The following is a 19,393-nucleotide window of genomic DNA, read 5'->3' as shown; positions in this document are numbered from 1 at the left end:
AGCTCTCTCCTCTCATCTTCGTAATATACCTTCAGGGACCCTCTGTGACCCCCCTAATTGCCCTATAAAAATTATCTTCAGCAGCCTTGTTTGGACCATAGACCCCTTCTTAGGGTCCAAGTTTGAAAGTTATACCTTGATATTAAAGGGAGCTAGGGGGTCATGAAATTTGAACCTTTCTCGAACCATTTTATTTTTTTATTCTTTTTTTTATTATTCCATTACGCTTTCTTTCCTGGACTTCACTCACAGAAAACACCCCATGCATGCTAGAATATCCAAAATGTTACAATAGAAGTCGAAAAAGAGCTAATAAACTGATTTTCCTTGATTTTTCCTGTTTTTTCCCATTTTCCCAATAAAAACATTTTTTTTCCTACTTGCAGGAACCTCCAGAATATCGAAAAACACATTAAGAAAATAATATAATTTAAAATAAGCAAAAAAAAAAGAAAATTTTTTGAAAATTACACCGTTTTTGGGTTTCGAACCCAGGACCCCTCCCTCCTGCAGTGAACTTGCTGGTCCGGTGGCCTACCTTCCAGTCCACGGTGATACATGATGCCAACCACTGTTTTGCTTCAAAAGCTCTCTCCTCTCATCTTCGTAATATACCTTCAGGGACCCTCTGTGACCTCCCTAATTGGCCTATAAAAATTATCTTCAGCAGCCTTGTTTGGATCATAGACCCCTACTTAGGGTCCGAGTTTGAAAATTATACCTTGATATTAAAGGGAGCTAGGGGGTCATGAAATTTGAACCTTTCTCGAACCATTTTATTTTTTTATTATTTTTTTTTATTATTTTTTTTTATTATTCCATTACGCTTTCTTTGCTGGACTTCACTCACAGAAAACACCCCATGCATGCTAGAATATCCAAAATGTTACAATAGAAGTCGAAAAAGATCTAATAAACTGATTTTCCTTGATTTTTCCTGTTTTTTTTCCATTTTCCCAATAAAAACATTTTTTTCCCTACTTGCAGGAACCTCCAGAATATCGAAAAACACATTAAAAAATAATATAATTTAAAATTAGCAACAAAAAAAAGAAAAATTTTTGAAAATTAGACCGTCCTTGGGATTCGAACCCAGGACCCTTCCCTCCTGCAGTGGTCGGGTGGCCTACCTTCCAGTCCACGGTGATACGTGAAGCCAACCACAGTTTTGCTTCAAAAGCTCTCTCCTCTCATCTTCGTAATATACCTTCAAGGACCCTCTGTGACCCCCCTAATTGCCCTATAAAAATTATCTTCAGCAGCCTTGTTTGGACCATAGACCCCTTCTTAGGGTCCCAGTTTGAAAATTATACCTTGATATTAAAGGGAGCTAGGGGGTCATGAAATTTGAACCTTTCTCGAACCATTTTATTTTTTTATTCTTTTTTTTATTATACCATTACGCTTTCTTTGCTGGACTTCACTCACAGAAAACACCCCATGTATGCTAGAATATCCAAAATGTTACAATAGAAGTCGAAAAAGAGCTAATGAACTGATTTTCCTTGATTTTTCCTGTTTTTTCCTTTTTCCCAATAAAAAATTCTTTTTTCCTACTTGCAGGAACCTCCAGAATATCGAAAAACACATTAAAAAAAATAATATAATTTAAAATAAGCAACAAAAAAAAGAAAATTTTTTGAAAATTGGACCGTCTTTGGGATTCGAACCCAGGACCCCTCCCTCCTGCAGTGAACTTGCTGGTCCGGTGGCCTACCTTCCAGTCCACGGTGATACATGAAGCCAACCACGGTTTTGCTTCAAAAACTCTCTCCTCCCATATTCGTAATATACCTTCAGGGACCCTCTGTGACCCCCCTAATTGGCCTATAAAAATTATCTTCAGCAGCCTTGCTTGGACCATAGACCCCTACTTAGGGTCCGAGTTTGAAAATTATACCTTGATATTAAAGGGAGCTAGGGGGTCATGAAATTTGAACCTTTCTCGAACCATTTTATTTTTTTATTCTTTTTTTTATTATTCCATTACGCTTTCTTTCCTGGACTTCACTCACAGAAAACACCCCATGCATGCTAGAATATCCAAAATGTTACAATAGAAGTCGAAAAAGAGCTAATAAACTGATTTTCCTTGATTTTTCCTGTTTTTTCCCATTTTCCCAATAAAAACATTTTTTTTTCCTACTTGCAGGAACCTCCAGAATATCGAAAAACACATTAACAAAATAATATAATTTAAAATAAGCAAAAAAAAAAGAAAATTTTTTGAAAATTAGACCGCTTTGGGGTTTCGAACCCAGGACCCCTCCCTCCTGCAGTGAACTTGCTGGTCCGGTGGCCTACCTTCCAGTCCACGGTGATACATGATGCCAACCACAGTTTTGCTTCAAAAGCTCTCTCCTCTCATCTTCGTAATATACCTTCAGGGACCCTCTGTGACCCCCCTAATTGGCCTATAAAAATTATCTTCAGCAGCCTTGTTTGGATCATAGACCCCTACTTAGGGTCCGAGTTTGAAAATTATACCTTGATATTAAAGGGAGCTAGGGGATCATGAAATTTGAACCTTTCTCGAACCATTTTATTTTTTTATTATTTTTTTTTATTATTTTTTTTATTATTCCATTACGCTTTCTTTGCTGGACTTCACTCACAGAAAACACCCCATGCATGCTAGAATATCCAGAATGTTACAATAGAAGTCGAAAAAGATCTAATAAACTGATTTTCCTTGATTTTTCCTGTTTTTTTTCCATTTTCCCAATAAAAACATTTTTTTCCCTACTTGCAGGAACCTCCAGAATATCGAAAAACACATTAAAAAATAATATAATTTAAAATAAGCAAAAAAAAAGAAAAATTTTTGAAAATTAGACCGTCCTTGGGATTCGAACCCAGGACCCTTCCCTTCTGCAGTGGTCGGGTGGCCTACCTTCCAGTCCACGGTGATACATGAAGCCACCCACAGTTTTGCTTCAAAAGCTCTCTCCTCTCATCTTCGTAATATACTTTCAGGGACCCTCTGTGACCCCCCTAATTGGCCTATAAAAATTATCTTCTGCAGCCTTGTTTGGACCATAGACCCTTACTTAGGGTCCGAGTTTGAAAATTATACCTTTATATTAAAGGGAGCTAGGGGGTAATGAAATTTGAACCTTTCTCGAACCATTTTATTTTTTTATTATTTTTTTTTATTATTCCATTACGCTTTTTTTGCTGGACTTCACTCACAGAAAACACCCCATGCATGCTAGAATATCCAAAATGTTACATTAGAAGTCGAAAAAGAGCTAATAAACTGATTTTCCTTGATTTTTCCTGTTTTTTCCCATTTTCCCAATAAAAACATTTTTTTTCCTACTTGCAGGAACCTCCCGAATATCGAAAAACACATTAAAAAAATAATATAATTTAAAATAAGCAAAAAAAAATAAAATTTTTTGAAAATCATACCGTACTTGGGATTCGAACCCAGGACCCCTCCCTCCTGCAGTGAACTTGCTGTTCCGGTGGCCTACCTTCCAGTCCACGGTGATACACGAAGCCAACCACAGTTTTGCTTCAAAAGCTCTCTCCTCTCATATTCGTAATATACCTTCAGGGACCCTCTGTGACCCTCCTAATTGCCCTATAAAAATTATCTTCAGTCTTGTTTGGATCTTAGACCCCTACTTAGGGTCCGAGTTTGAAAATTATACTTTGATATTAAAGGGAGCTAGGGGGTCATGAAATTTGAACCTTTCTCGAACCATTTTATTTTTTTATTATTTTTTTTTATTATTCCATTACGCTTTCTTTGCTGGACTTCACTCACAGAAAACACCCCATGCATGCTAGAATATCCAAAATGTTACAATAGAAGTCGAAAAAGATCTAATAAACTGATTTTCCTTGATTTTTCCTGTTTTTTTCCATTTTCCCAATAAAAACATTTTTTTTTCCTACTTGCAGGAGCCTCCAGAATATCGAAAAACACATTAAAAAAATAATATAATTTAAAATAAGCAACAAAAAAAAGAAAAATTTTTGAAAATTAGACCGTCCTTGGGATTCGAACCCAAGACCCCTCCCTCCTGCAAATGTCCGGTTACCTACCTTCCAGTCCACGGTGATACATGAAGCCAACCACTGTTTTGCTTCAAAAGCTCTCTCCTCTCATCTTCGTAATATACCTTCAGGGACCCTCTGTGACCCCCCTAATTGGCCTATAAAAATTATCTTCAGCAGCCTTGTTTGGACCATAGACCCCTACTTAGGGTCCGAGTTTGAAAATTATACCTAGATATTAAAGGGAGCTAGGGGGTCATGAAATTTGAACCTTTCTCGAACCATTTTATTTTTTTATTATTCCATTATGCTTTCTTTGCTGGACTTCATTCACAGAAAACACCCCATGCATGCTAGAATATCCAAAATGTTACAATAGAAGTCGAAATAGAGCTAATAAACTGATTTTCCTTGATTTTTCCTGTTTTTTCTCATTTTCCCAATAAAAACATTTTTTTCCCTACTTGCAGGAGCCTCCAGAATGTCGAAAAACACATTAAAAAAATAATATAATTTAAAATAAGCAAAAAAAATAAAATTTTTTGAAAATTAGACCGTCCTTGGGATTCGAACCCAAGACCCCTCCCTCCTGCAGTGAACTTGCTGGTCCGGTGGCCTACCTTCCAGTCCACGGTGATACAAGAAGCCAACCACAGTTTTGCTTCAAAAGCTCTCTCCTCTCATCTTCGTAATATACCTTCAGGGACCCTCTTTGTCCCCCCTAATTGGCCTATAAGAATTATTTTCAGCAGCCTTGTTTGGACCATAGACCCCTACTTAGGGTCCGAGTTTGAAAATTATACCTTGATATTAAAGGGAGCTAGGGGGTCATGAAATTTGAACCTTTCTCGAACCATTTTATTTTTTTATTCTTTTTTTTTATTATTCCATTACGCTTTTTTTGCTGGACTTCACTCACAGAAAGCACCCCATGCATGCTAGAATATCCAAAATGTTACAATAGAAGTCGAAAAAGAGCTAATAAACTGATTTTCCTTGATTTTTCCTGTTTTTTCCCATTTTCCCAATAAAAACATTTTTTTTCCTACTTGCAGGAACCTCCCGAATATCGAAAAACACATTAAAAAAATAATATAATTTAAAATAAGCAACAAAAAAAAGAAAAATTTTTGAAAATTAGACCGTCCTTGGGATTCGAACCCTAGACCCCTCCCTCCTGCAATTGTCCGGTTACCTACCTTCCAGTCCACGGTGATACATGACGCCAACCACAGTTTTGCTTCAAAAGCTCTCTCCTCTCATCTTCGTAATATACCTTCAGGGACCCTCTGTGACCCCCCTAATTGGCCTATAAAAATTATCTTCAGCAGCCTTGTTTGGACCATAGACCCCTACTTAGGGTCCGAGTTTGAAAATTATACCTAGATATTAAAGGGAGCTAGGGGGTCATGAAATTTGAACCTTTCTCTAACCATTTTATTTTTTTATTCTTTTTTTTTATTCTTTTTTTTATTATTCCATTACGCTTTCTTTGCTGGACTTCACTCACAGAAAACACCTCATGCATGCTAGAATATCCAAAATGTTACGATAAAAGTCGAAAAAGAGCAAATAAACTGATTTTTCTGGATTTTTCCAGTTTTTTTGCCATTTTTCCTATAAAAAAAATTTTTTTTCCTACATGCAGGAACCTCCAGAATATCGAAAAACTTATAAGAAAAATAATATAATTTAAAATAAACAACAAAACAAAAAATTTTAAAATTTGACCATCCCTGGGATTCGAACCCAGGACCCCAACCTCCTGCAGTCAACTTGTTTGTCTGGAGGCCTACCTTCCAGTCCATGGTGATACATGAAGCCTACCGCAGATTCGCTTCAAAAGCTCTCTCTTCTCATCTTCGCAATATACCTTTAGGGGCCCACTGTGACGCCCCTAATTGGCCTATAAAAATTATCTTCAGCAGCCTTGTTTGGACCATAGACCCCAACTTAGGGTCCGAGTTCGAAAATTACTCCTTGATATTAAAGGGAGCTAGGGGGTCTTGAAATTTGAACCTTTCTCGAGCCATTTTATTTCTTATTCTTTTTTTTATTATTCCATTACGCTTTCTTTGCTGGATTTCACACACAGAAAACACCCCATGCATGCTAGAATATCCAAAATGTTACAATAGAAGTCGAAAAAGAGCAAATAAACTGATTTTCCTGGATTTTTCCAATTTTTTCCCATTTTCCAAATAAAAAAAAATTTCCTACATGCAGGAACCTCCAGATTATCGAAAAACACATAAAAAAATAATATAATTTAAAATAAACAAAAAAAAAATTTTTTTTTGAAAATTTGACCGCTCCTGGGATTCGAATCCAGGACCCCTCCATCCAGTAGCGAACTTGCTTGTCTGTTGGCATGAAATGAATTAATTGGAAGATTTAAAGTCACCACTTCGAACCCTTAAGATTGAGTCCTAGAACGTGAAAATAAGATAAAAAAAATGTTAGATAAAAAAAATGTTAAAAAAATTAGATAAAAAAAATGTTCTGGGTGATACATTTCTCCCCCCTTTTCCCGCACTGTTCAAATTTAATATAATATATCACCCTGTTTGGTAAGCGATAGCAAATTTGTTAAAACTCCATACCTTTAATTTTAAATGTCATTTTCAAAAATGATTGCTAACAAAATGATTTATTTTCGCACATAGATCTTAACAGCTTCTGTTGAAAAAACTGTTATGTCAAGAATCAACAATTATTGAAATTATGGGGGTTGATAAGCTGGAACGAACAACGGGTAGTAATATAATCAATTTACATCAATCTTTTCATAACAATAATTTTTAGTCACTAGTTCTACTAATTAATTCAAATTTTATGCATAATGTGAATTAAAATAGGTGATAGCGGTCAATCAAAGCTTGAGTACAGATTTAATTGAAGGCGGAGTTTAGTGAAATGAAATAAATCAAAATGAAAATCATGGTTTTAAATTATAATTAAAATAAGTATAAATTGAAATCAAGAAGGAAAACAATATCGTTTGCTTTCGATCTACTTAACATCAGGCATTAACCAATTGAGTTAAGACCGCGCACATGACGTTCATTTTTGTCCTCGTGACGAAATCACGTGACTGTTTGGTGAATCCAGAAAGAGTATTTTCAATCTCTGTTTCTCCCGTGTTATTTCAATGGAAAAAATTCCATGCTGAAAAAGTAAAGCCGAAAATCGTTAAATATGGTGATCTATTGCACCGCGTTTGTTTACAGAAAAAGTTTTTAAAAGAGGATCTGATAGATTTCATAGGTAAGTTAATTCATTTTTTTCTTCTTTTTGGAATTATAATTGCTTTATTTATCATATAAACCAGTGTTTCCCAAACTTATAACTTTTGTGTACCCTTTCTAAATTTTTCGTAACCACTAATAAAAAAAATCAATGTATTTTTTAAAAAATATGTTTATTTTTACTATAAAAAAATTGCACAAAAATTAAAAATCACAACTGGCTGTTGACACCACTAATTATTAACTGTTAATTCTGCAAAAGATAGCAGATAGAAAAATACGAATTCGTAAATTTTCATGGCTAGCTTTGATTTTAAATAAAATTCTTTTGTTGCAAGATATTTCGCATAAGAGCGAGTACCCCCTCTAAATTGCTCCCGTACCCATGGGGGTACCCGTACTACACTTTGGGAAACACCGCTCTTGTAGTTTGTTAGCAGATAGTGTGTCCCCTGATGAAGTATTGTTTTTGCTAACATACATTTCTTTAAAATTTTGATTTGCTTATTTTTGGTTTCGAACTTTTTATTTAAATGGTTTATTGGGATAAATTTGGCTTTAGCTTCTTTTAACGCTCTTTCATTTTGACTCCTAAAATTTATATCTTACAATTTGTTTAAATCAATTTCATGCTTTTATCGGATAACTATAAAACATGTAATAAAAAATACAATTCCTGGCAGATCTGGAAACCGCAGAAAGATAACTATAGCGTTATAATTTGAAATGCTGAAAGAATAATTTTAATACGTGAATTTAATACAAGATTTTTTTTCGAAATTTAAATTTGTTCGAAAATTATGGCAATTTTATGCGGATTTTCTTCGCAATTTTTTTTTTTTTTTTTTTTTTTTTTTTTTTTTTTTTGCTTGCTTCAATTACTTTTTATCCATGGCTGAAGAAAAAAGTTCTCTCACGGGAATTTCATCTTATAAGCTCGTGCTTATTTTAATGTCAAAAGCAACAAAAAAATTTATAAATGAAATAAAAAATACGAAAATTATTAGATGTGGCGATCTTAGTAATTATATCGAAATTTCTAAAAATGTAAAAAGCTAAACAGAGAGATGAATATTTGAGCTACCGTTACTATACGATGAAAAGTTATCATTATACAATATTCTCTCGATATCTCGAAAACCTTGTTACTTAAAAAAAAACTGGATTTCCACCTTAGCATTATCCACCTAATGTTAGTTTGAATTCCTATGTCGAAGAGTTTCTTCTCAAAACCTTGTTATACTGATTTTTATTCCAAACAGAAAATGAATTTTTTCAGAAAAATCACTAAGTTTATCGTACACTAAATGGGCTTAGTCATGACAAATGAGCTTAGTCATAAGTGTAGAGAAAACAAAATATATGTTTTTCTCAAGAAACAGAGTCCCAGGTCCCTATCTTGAAATAGATTCTTATAGATTTGAAGCAGCAAAGAGTTTTAGTTACTTGGGATCAACTATTATTGACAACAGAATGACTCCTGAAATTAAAAAACCGACTCTATCTGGGAAATAGGCTGAGTAGATTTATTAAATCTAGGTTTCTTTCTAGAAATGCAAAACTCTTGTCAGGCCAGTCTTGGCAAACGCTTCTGAAACTTGGAACATAACAAAAGAGAAGGAAAATCGTATCACACTATTTGAGAGAAAGATTTTGTGAAGTATACTTGGTGGTGTATACGTGAAAGCAATAATTGGAGATTTGACTTTGAACTGTACAAGATTTATGAACAACCCGATTTTATTAAATACATGAAAATAAATAGAATGAATTGGATGGCCCACGTGATTCGAATGAGTGTTGACAATACAATAAAAGAGATGCTGCTTTTTAAACCCACTGGGACAAGAAAGAGGGGGAGGCCGCGGTTGAGATGGGCTGATTCTGTGGAGTCCGATTTTCTTACAATTAATGAAAGGAATTGGAGATCAAAGATCAATCGGAAGTCATTACGGAGTAATCCTCAGAGGAAGGCATTGGCCCACATTGGTTTGTCTGGCCAACTAGGAAGATGATTGTACACCAATTCTTTTCTATTTACTGCATAATTAATTTTTTCGTACTTTAAAAATGAAATTATTTTTGTTGTATTTAGAATTCTAGTCAATTGTCATTCCACACATATTTATTGGTAGTTATTCTTATGTTTAATGACTCTACTTTTGAGAGAAATATTTTAGAATATATTTTTCCGCTTTTTAGAACCTATTTAGTTGTGAATTTTTGTCCCGCAGTGGACTGATAGTTAAGACACGGTTCTCATTAGATCACCGAAGTCAAGCATCACTGGCTGCACTCAGTGTGCGGGTGAGGGACCACTTGGATCAGTCTGCGTAGGGACCGAGGGTGTGCGGTATTGGTCCTCGTAAAACTGCTCTACCGTAAAGTGCTCGACTTCGCGTGCAGGTCGTCGGGCTACCGAAGCGGGGGTGCCATCTCCTCTGCGGAGGATCAAAATTGTGATGGCATGTCTTCGGATCATCCTCCGGGATGTTTCCCACACCGTCGCCAATAGCCCATTGTGCAGCTCTAGTGCGACGTAAATTAACAATAACAATAATAATAAAAAAGTTGTGAATTTTTTATTTCGGAAACTCGCTATCTCGAAATTTTTTTTAGCTTCCCTTTAAATTTTGGGGTATTGAGAGTATACTGTATTGTGTTAACTAGTAAAATTACTTCTCTTTATTACTTCATATTGTGTGGAAAACATCGGGGAATTAAAAAACTACTACTGTTATTCAAAAAAAAAAAAACAACAAATTTCGTTATTTAAGTTAATAATACGGTGTCAGATACATTCGACTATCGTAATTAGATTTTTGAAATGATATTTTTTTAATAATTCATCTTTAATTTTAGTTGTTTCAATTTTTTCTCAATTTCATTTGAACAAATCAGTTAGAAATTCCATTTTACCGCAAGTATAGAAATCTTGGTGGTAGACATAGCGTGCAAAATAGAATGACTATAATCAATTTCAGATTTGCAGCGAAACAAAGTTAACAGAAAGTCGAAAAAATGATTAGTTTTCAAATACCAAAACCAATTTTTAAAAAAATATTTTGCTCTTTATAAAGTCACGGAAATTATACTTCTCATCGTAATCAATAATTTTTAAATGTCATTAAGAAGCTATTTTCTCTCTTACGATTTGTCTGGGCATCAGTTGATAACTACATAAAAAAAAAACAATGAACGGCTTTATTGACATAAATGCGGGTAACAGTAAAGGTTAACGTGTGGAAGAGAAGTCAACATTGGGGAGCTGTTTTCTCTCGTGCGTTGTTTTTTTAATCATTTCTCATCGAGTTTAGTTGTAGTTATGAACTCAAAATTTAAAAATTTGATTACTTCTAAGCTTTATATGTTCAAACATGTGGCCAATTCTTTACGGCAAAAAGAAAATTGAAAAATCCCATCCACCTTCCCACCAAAAAAAAAAAATAGACTTAATCAAATTAAATTTAGAAAGTTAAATAAATTGCAAAATTTAGAGTTCTAAATAGATAGATAGGACATTAAAAGTTTTACTGAAGCTGGTTAACGACACAAGTTTCCAGCTTTTTGTGATTATTACAAGCAAAATCTATCATCAGATCAAACTTCTGACTAGCTTAGGGGCTTGAATTTTTTCTAGTTTAGTCTTTGAAGCTAATGCAAGTTTCGAATACTTTCTGATGACAACGACTGCTATTATTCAACTTCGTAGCCTTGTAATTTTGACCCCAATCCAGAAGACAAAGGAACTCTTGTATCAAGTATTGAGAGAATTTAGCTTGCATATAAGACTTTTTTATGGAACCAACCCTCATTTACGTTGCATGGAGAGGAAAACCACAAAAAAACTCACGCTAGCTCTACGGCAAGGGGACTGTAGCCCATGATCAGTCTATCACTGAGGATATTTTGCATCAGCACTTAGGTCGGTGAGAGCCAGGTGCGAAATTCGTATCAACCAGCCATTGCAGGGATTCGATTCACCTCATTGAATGGCGAACGCTCCGTCCTCTGAGTCACCAGAGTTCAGTCCCCGCAGACTCCCCGTGTAGTAAATGGTGACTGGTGTACGTTAAATCTGTCGAGTCACATAGTCCCCCATGTTCCCATAACAAATCATGCCTCTGGGGGTACAGAAATGGAGATTGATCGTTCTCTGGTTCAGGTCAAAATTACTATCTGTGGGTGGATGAATGGGTGTATGGAACCATTTTATTGGTCCACCCAATAAAAGGGTTTTGACATGTGTGTGGCTGAAGTCGTATTCTTGACCATAGATGGCGCCACTGAAAAACAAGAAAGGCACCCTCTGCCTTAAATTCGTTTGTTTTCACCAATCTTTCTAGCTGATATTGGCAATCAGCAACAGAAACAACAACAATATATAAGTTTCACGCATTTTTGTACTATGTCCGGAAAAAAACAAAATTTTACTGGAAAGAAGAAAATCCATCTAAGTTTTGATGTTTCAAAATGATTTTCAAACACAAAATTTTTTTAAATTATTATTTTAATGTTCGTCTCCTTTTTATCTGTTTGCTTTAGTAAATGTAATTGATTTTTAATTCTGTATTTAAAAAAAAAATGGATTTAGTTTATTTTATTTACATTTTGCTGCTGTAGTCTCAAAAAGCCTTAACTCCCAGTTGGGACTTTGTGAACATAATTACAATGCTTATAAATCTTAAATTATAGTTATAATAAAATAACTCATAAAACCCGTATGATATCATAAATTAAAAAAGAAAACATGGAATCATTTTAAGTTTTTATTAACATGAAGCTACTTTACATGGAGAAATCAAACATCCTAAAAGTTTTTCATAAGTCAGAAATTAAGTACGTCTAGTTCTTCAAAATATTGGATTCCCATCCAAAATTCTTGTTGGTTTTACAACCTAAACCGCACAGCCTTTAAATCATTTCTCTTTTTTTGAATCCCTGTACTTAGTCCATTTTCTCCGTCATTGGCAAGTTTTTGGAGCATTTGGCTTGAAAGAAGTTCAACACTTTTGAACCAGCATTTAAATTACTACAAATATTTTTAGTTTCTTCGTTTGTCAGTTACCATCCGTCATCCTACACTGATCCAACCTTTACCCTAAAGACAAATAAAATCAAAATTCGAAAAAATGGTAAATTGACAATATAAAAATAAACACTTTAGTATACTGGATGTAATATACAGTGCAGTACTGTGTAGAAGGTAAAGTACATGATCATTTAAACAATAGCTTTTAGAAGCATGATTCGAAACAAGAAACAGAAACAACGAATTCAAAAGTATGCTTCTACAGTTAAAAAAGGCAACTGATTCTAATGGCATACTAAGTTTTTTTTTTTTTTTTCTAAAACCCAGAAACGCTCCAAACAAAATTGGTTAATTTATCGGGTCAGTATACCTAGAGACTATACAAGTTTAAATTGTTTTCTAAATACAACAAGTACTGTTTTTATACCATCTTTTTTATCTCCAAGTAAAATTTATAGTCCATTGTGAAGTTTAATTCCATACTCTTTCCGACTAGCTAGAGTGTAGACATTTGAATTGGAGGATTATTATGCTCAATACTAATTTAAGTTACAATTGGGAAATAAATGCTGAAAGTAAATGCTGCCAAAATAAATTTCTAACGGAAAGAATAAATAGATACAAAACTAAATAGAATAAAATAGTAAAAATGAAATAAAAATATACTATGAATATAATATAAATTAAGAAATTCGAATGAAGTTTTAAGAGTAAATTTTGAGTATGAAATTAAATTCAGAATTAAAAAAGCGAGTTTAATAAAATGTAACTAATGCAGTATCGAGCAAATTGCAAGATTTCAATAATTAAGAGTAAAAGGCTTCGAAATAGTCTTTACAAAATTTTAAAATATTTGGATTTCTAGGAGAATGGTAAAATCAGGCTGATCAAATTCATGTCCAAAAATTAAAATACAGGCAAAAAAAAAATATTTTAGCGAAACAAAAGATTTTATAAACAAAAATGTTTCGAGTTGTAGTTCGAGATTCTGATCGAAATCGAGCTAGTCCAGGAAGTTTGCTTAGCTGATTTATTTAAAAACAAGAGTTCGTCTTCAGTTGAGAATTTACATTTTCCTATTAAACTAGTTGCGTATTAAGTTTTGAAATTAATTTATAGAAGAACTCACGTCGCATTGTTTGTTATCACACTACAACCTATATTGAACATTCTAAACATTATACAAATTTGAGTATGCATTCATTTTTTAAAAATAAACATTCTGATTATATTTCGAAAAGCGTCAGTTATCATACCATATTTATAAGAAAAAAACGCAAAACTAAGTTCGCAATAATTCAGTTTGTTTCTGCTTCAGTTTCTTATAATTATTCATTAAATTTAATGAGATGTTTGCTGATAATTAAAAACAGTGAGTGCGTGATTTTATTGGTTCCACAACGTCATATCAGGCATTAAGCTATTTAAAATGGAGGGCTGAAAAGTTTGGATGTTGTTTTGATTAAGAGCTCCTAAAGAGGGGGATACTGCAGAGGGGTATAAAAGTCGAACTAATTAAATGAAGAAAAATCTATAACTGGATACCCGGTAACATTGCCTGGGTCCAGAAACCAGACAGGGTCTTGGGGTTAAGAAAAACCTAGTCGATACTAGGTAGTGAAACCTTTTTGCCTTGTCCGGTAATGAAAATCTAGCCGGGTAATTGGTGGGTACCCAGTATGTTTCTAGCCTTCATCATAAAATTTCTTTGAAAACCATACTTTATTCTTTCTGAAATATTTTACTTTAGGCAGGCATTTACAAAAAAAATTTATTTCATAAAAAGGTAAACAATTTTGTAATATTTTATAATAAAAATATTACTGTAAAGTTTTAGAGTCCATCATCATTGATTGTATGTCCTTTCCCTTACAAAAATTTTTGAGATTGTATTGAGGTTAATAGAAATCTACATTAGAGCAACCAGCTTAGAGAGGTTGATTTTGATAGTACATGTCATTTTTTCTACACTTTAAGCAAATAAATATATTTGAGGTGTAAATAATTTCACCCGATTTCAGCTAAAAGTACTGTTAAGCTACATATAAGGTTGATTTTATGAGGTTTAAATTAAGGTTTATTTATGAGGTTATTTTTGATGCAAAATATAACCTCATTTTCTATCTCGGGATTATTTTTACGCACCTGTCAACTAAAAAAACACCTTTTTTAAGGGTTGGGCCATGTGCTTGATCCTAGCTCCCATAATCCCCCCCCCCCTGTCTGCTCAGCATTTTCCATATCATGACACAGTCGTCAACTTAGGAACAACTTTCAGCAACTCAAAATTTTTTTAAAATTTTTTATGCTGAACAAACAAAGCAAGACTTGTGGGTATTTTCGGGCTTAAAATATAGATTTTACCCTATTTGAGAGTATTTCAAGGGTTTCGAGGAATTTAAAACGTTTGACCTATGTAACCCGGAGTTCTTACAACTCATAATTTTGCTGAGTGAATTGTTTACATCCAGACTTCCCACTGTTAATGATTCCAATCACGTGATAAAAATTAGGAAAATATTACTTTCAGAAAAACTGTTACCAACGTGTGATAATCGTTTTTTCCTTTTCGATTTGATTACGAATTTTAAATTTCTCGTAAGCATCCCCCATAAAAGTCAAGCCCGAGAGAAATAATATTCTTGTTTAAGAGTGAGCCAACATCAAGAAAAAAAATCTTCCCATGCTAATGAAACGAGAATACTTCAGTGTACTTGTTGTTGCTGATTAAGGTGTTAAAATAAAATGCTTAGCATTCAAAATTCATTTCATAAAAATCAAAAATGTCGCTCTAATTTTTTGAAATCTAAATATTTTTTAATGCTTTCATATGCAAAATAATGTTATCCTGCTAATTTGCAGTGTCACTTTATTAAGTAGATTCTTGTTCTTGGGATTTACAATAGTCTAACAAATGATTTACATTCATTTTCTATTAAAATTAGTGAATGGTCCAAAAAAGTCCCGAGCAGGAGTTATTTTGGAAAAATATAAAGAAGAATTTTTAAAAAAATAAACAGCTAATTTCTATTTACTTTATTAATTGGTTCCAACTCAATTTGGGCGTAAAAAATCTATTTCTTATATTTTTGTTTAAAAGCAAATATGTGAAAAATGGCTCATAGTAGCCTTTGTGATGATATTCAGATATACTAGTTAATTAATTAATTTATTACCTACAGATACATTAAAAATATCTTAAGTAAAGAAAACAAATACTTGCAATAAATTTGAATGAACACACTAGTAGTACACACTTCTATCCTTAATCCATAATTCATAATCCTTAATCCATAATTCATGATCCTTAATCCATAATCTTTCATTCATAATCCTTAATCCATAATCCTTAAGTATCTTTAATCCTTAATTATCTTTAATCCTTAATTATCTTTAATCCATAATCCTTAATTATCTTTAATCCATAATCCTCAATCCATAATCCTAAACATATTCTGAGAGGTTTGTCAAATCAATATCATCAGTCTGGGTCTGAGCTGGACCAAATGAGAAAACCCATGGATGAGCCATGTCTAGAATTACAGCATATTTTCCGGAATAACACACAGTAATGCTAACAATTACTTTAGTCGAACTCATTAGTACGTACTTTTGAAAGTTTTCAATCTTTGAACCTTTAACCTTAAGCCTTTATCCATAATCCTCTATTCATAATCCGTAATCCTAAACATTTTCTGAGAGGTTTGTCCAATCTATAACATCAGTCTGCGTCTGAACATTTTTTGAGAGCTTTGTCCAATAAATATCATCAGTCTGCGTCTGAACGGACACAAATGGGAAAGCCCAAAGATGAACCGTGTCCAGAATTACAGCACGCTTCCGATAATATTTGGCAATTTTCCTCTCATCTAAATCCCCAGCATGATCACTCTTGCATCCAGAGCAAGAGCTCAAATTGGCGAAATATCGCCTCAATCTCTTAAGCCACTTCATGACTTAAAAATTAATCTCTTTGAAAAAATATTCAAGATAGCGCCCCAAATACAAAGTTTGGAATGACAATAATCACTAATTTAATGTTTCTCTTTAAACAATACAGACACATTGTTGCATTTTAAAAGAATAGTTAAGTTTTGAGATTTTTCTTTTAACAATCTGCAACAAAGCGAATATTTTTATTGTTATAATAAGGGCTGAAGAAATTAGATTAAAATAACTTCAAGCCAATATAATTCAATTCAAAAAGTTGGAAAATTACAATTAGCAGATTTATATTCCAAAATTTAAAACAAAATATCTAATGCTTGTAATTTTTCACTATCAAAAAAAAAAAAAAAAAAAAAATGCTTGAACAAATTAAAGACATTTTTCAATTTCACCTGCCCTAATAAATCCCGTTATTTTATATGTTTATTTTTAATACTTAAAAAATGACTAACTCATAAAAAACTAAATTTTAAAAAAAAATGAATTTACTTGTAATCGGTAGCTTTGCATTGGCAACTATTCATAGGAATTAGAATTATAAAGAGAGAAAATAACTCTATTTCTAAGGGGGACTATGTTAAAATGCTTGTTCTCTAAATTTCACATTAAAAAAATAGATTCTTCTATTTGCTGAAAATCTGAAAACAGATTAATCTTTTTTCTTTTCATGATTAATCTTGATTTTCCTTTTCATGACTTTATATGATGATAATTTATGAGAATTTTCTTTATCTGTTTGAAATAATGAGAGGTCTCCCAATAATATTTATTTAACTTAAAAACTTAACTTGAAACTTAAGGTAAGGTATCTTGATTGCGTAACATTGATTGCGAACACGCACATAAAATAGATTTCTGGGATTTTTTTTAAGCGTCTGTTAAACTAATATTACGTAATAGATCATTTGCTGACGAATTATTTTCTTTAATTGTGGTTAGTTAGATCCTTAATTTGTTCGTTAACCAACTATACTGTAATTTAATTCGTGCTGTAGCGACAGTAAAATAAAATCTTACACTCGCAGATGTATTGATCTTGTCAGTTGAATTTTCTTGTGAAGTATCTCAATAAAAACCATCGAGTTGAAATTTTTGGAGAAATATGGAATAAGTACACCAATGGTATTTCATAAACGAAATACCATGGAACTTTGAGGACCTTTCGAATTTTGCTTATTATTCGCTTATATTTAAATGATTTGAAAAGCCCTTAGTTGTAGTTTTATTTACGTCGCACTAGAGCTGCACACAGGGCTATTTGCGACGGTCTGGGAAACATCCCTGAGGATGATACGACGACATGCCATCACAATTTTGTTCTTCTGCGGAGGAGATGGCACCCCCGCTTCGGTAGCCCAACAACTTTCTCGCGAAGTCAAGTACTTTACGGTAGAACAGTTTAACGAGAACCAATACCGCACTCCATCGGTCCTTTCGTAGACCTATCCAAGTGGCCACCTACCCGCACTCTGATCGCGGCCAGTATTGGGTGACTCTGATGTTGTACTGGGAACCGTGTCTTTACAATCAGTCCATTGCGGGTCTAAAAAGCCCTTATTGGCCAGGATAGCCTGGTTGGTAGGGTTCTGTACTCACGTGAGTACTCACTACTCGTGAGAACGGGAGTTCGAATCAAGCCAGTCGAAGACTCCCTTTGTAGTAAATGATAATGGGTGCACATTAAATCTGTCGGTTACAAAGTCCTCCATGCTCCCATAACATATTATTCTTCTGGGGGTAATGAATTGGAGATTAATTGCTCTCTGGTCCAGGTCGAAATTACGATCCGTGGAATAATGAATGGATGTATGAACGGGTCCGCCCTATAAATGGGTGTGGCAGAAGTTGAATTCTTGACCCTAGATGGCATCACTGGAAAAAGGAATAATCACAGTCCTTGCCTTAATGGCCTACAACAGTGTTTCCCAAGCTTATGACTTTAGTATACCCTTTCTAAATTTTTCGTAACGCTGTGTGCCACTAGTAGAAAAATTAATGTATTTTTTACTATAAAAAAATTGTACAAAAGTTAAAAATCACAACTGGCTGTTGATACCATTATTTAATAACTGTTAACTCTTAAAAAATATATATAGGCAATAGAAAAAAACGTAATCGTAAATTTTCATCGCTAGCTTTGTTTTTAAATAAAAGTTTTTGAAATTTCCGTTTGTTGCAAGATATTTCGCATAAGAACGCGTACCCCCGCTAAACTGTTCCGGTACCCCTGGGGGTACGCGTACCGCACTTTGGGAAACACTGATATAAACGAACTTTTAGAATGTCCTTCCTTTCCTTAAAGCATTACATTATTTCATTTTATTTTTCCCAAAATCCAAATTTTTGTTTATAAATATATCTTACAAACGAATAAGAACATAAGTTAATCATAATGTAATGATTATATTGAATTATTCATTATTAATGCATAATTGTTTTAATTTTACTGCTAAAATGTCGAAAGCGAAGTTTTGGCGACATTGTCGTTTCCTTCCATCTCTTACATATATTTTTATAATTTCATTTGCTTGCTTTAGGGTTAATTTTGTTTACACATACATTTTCTCACAGCAAAGAGCGGTTATGAAAGATTTATTTGAGATTAATTAAAAGATTCGATAAATAGACAAATATTTTTAAAACTTTATTTGTACTTTAATAAAATCATCTAATCTTTTTCAATTGAAATCGTCCGATCTTACTTTAATTAATATTTGAGAACCGCGGGGGCTCAGGGGATAGAGGGTTCACCTTCCAACTAGGTGAACCTGGTTCGAATTCTTTTGAAGCCGATTTTATATGAAACATTAGGTGTCGTATTATCCGAAAATAGTTATATATATATATATGAGCCGCTCAGAAGCCAATGCTGTTAATTCCATTTTTTGATATTTTCTGATTTTTGGAAATTTTGATGAAATAAATAATAATCTTCTTAGTTATTAAAGGATTTACTCGTTGGTTACTTTTTTCTAGGTTAGACAGCCCTTTTTTAAATAGCTTCTGAATATATTGTATAATAATTTCAGAAGCCATTGTGAATAAGCCCACCTTTTATCAATATTTTTTTACATAAACTTTGAAATAAAAATTAAATTCTTCTTCTTCTTTCGATATTTGTTGGTAACACTGAAAAACAAGAAATTCATAGTCAGGG

The 19,393-nt window shown here is 33.3% G+C and overlaps 1 protein-coding gene across 1 annotated transcript in view; it reads left to right on the top strand.

The window, feature by feature from the left end:
• The first annotated feature begins 7,133 nt into the window (after window positions 1-7,133).
• The window catches only part of GramD1B (GRAM domain containing 1B), a 158,038-nt gene continuing 145,778 nt past the window's right edge, over window positions 7,134-19,393 (top strand). The window contains exon 1 of the mRNA XM_087150077.1: window positions 7,134-7,275. The gene's annotated coding sequence lies outside the window, so the exon portion shown is untranslated. The remainder of the gene's footprint in view (window positions 7,276-19,393) is intronic.

This window comes from Parasteatoda tepidariorum, chromosome 1 (genome assembly GCF_982258835.1).
Source record: "Parasteatoda tepidariorum strain Cologne lab strain chromosome 1, Ptep-v5.0, whole genome shotgun sequence".
NCBI lineage: Eukaryota > Metazoa > Arthropoda > Arachnida > Araneae > Theridiidae > Parasteatoda > Parasteatoda tepidariorum.
This window is presented reverse-complemented; position numbering and strand designations above follow the sequence as displayed.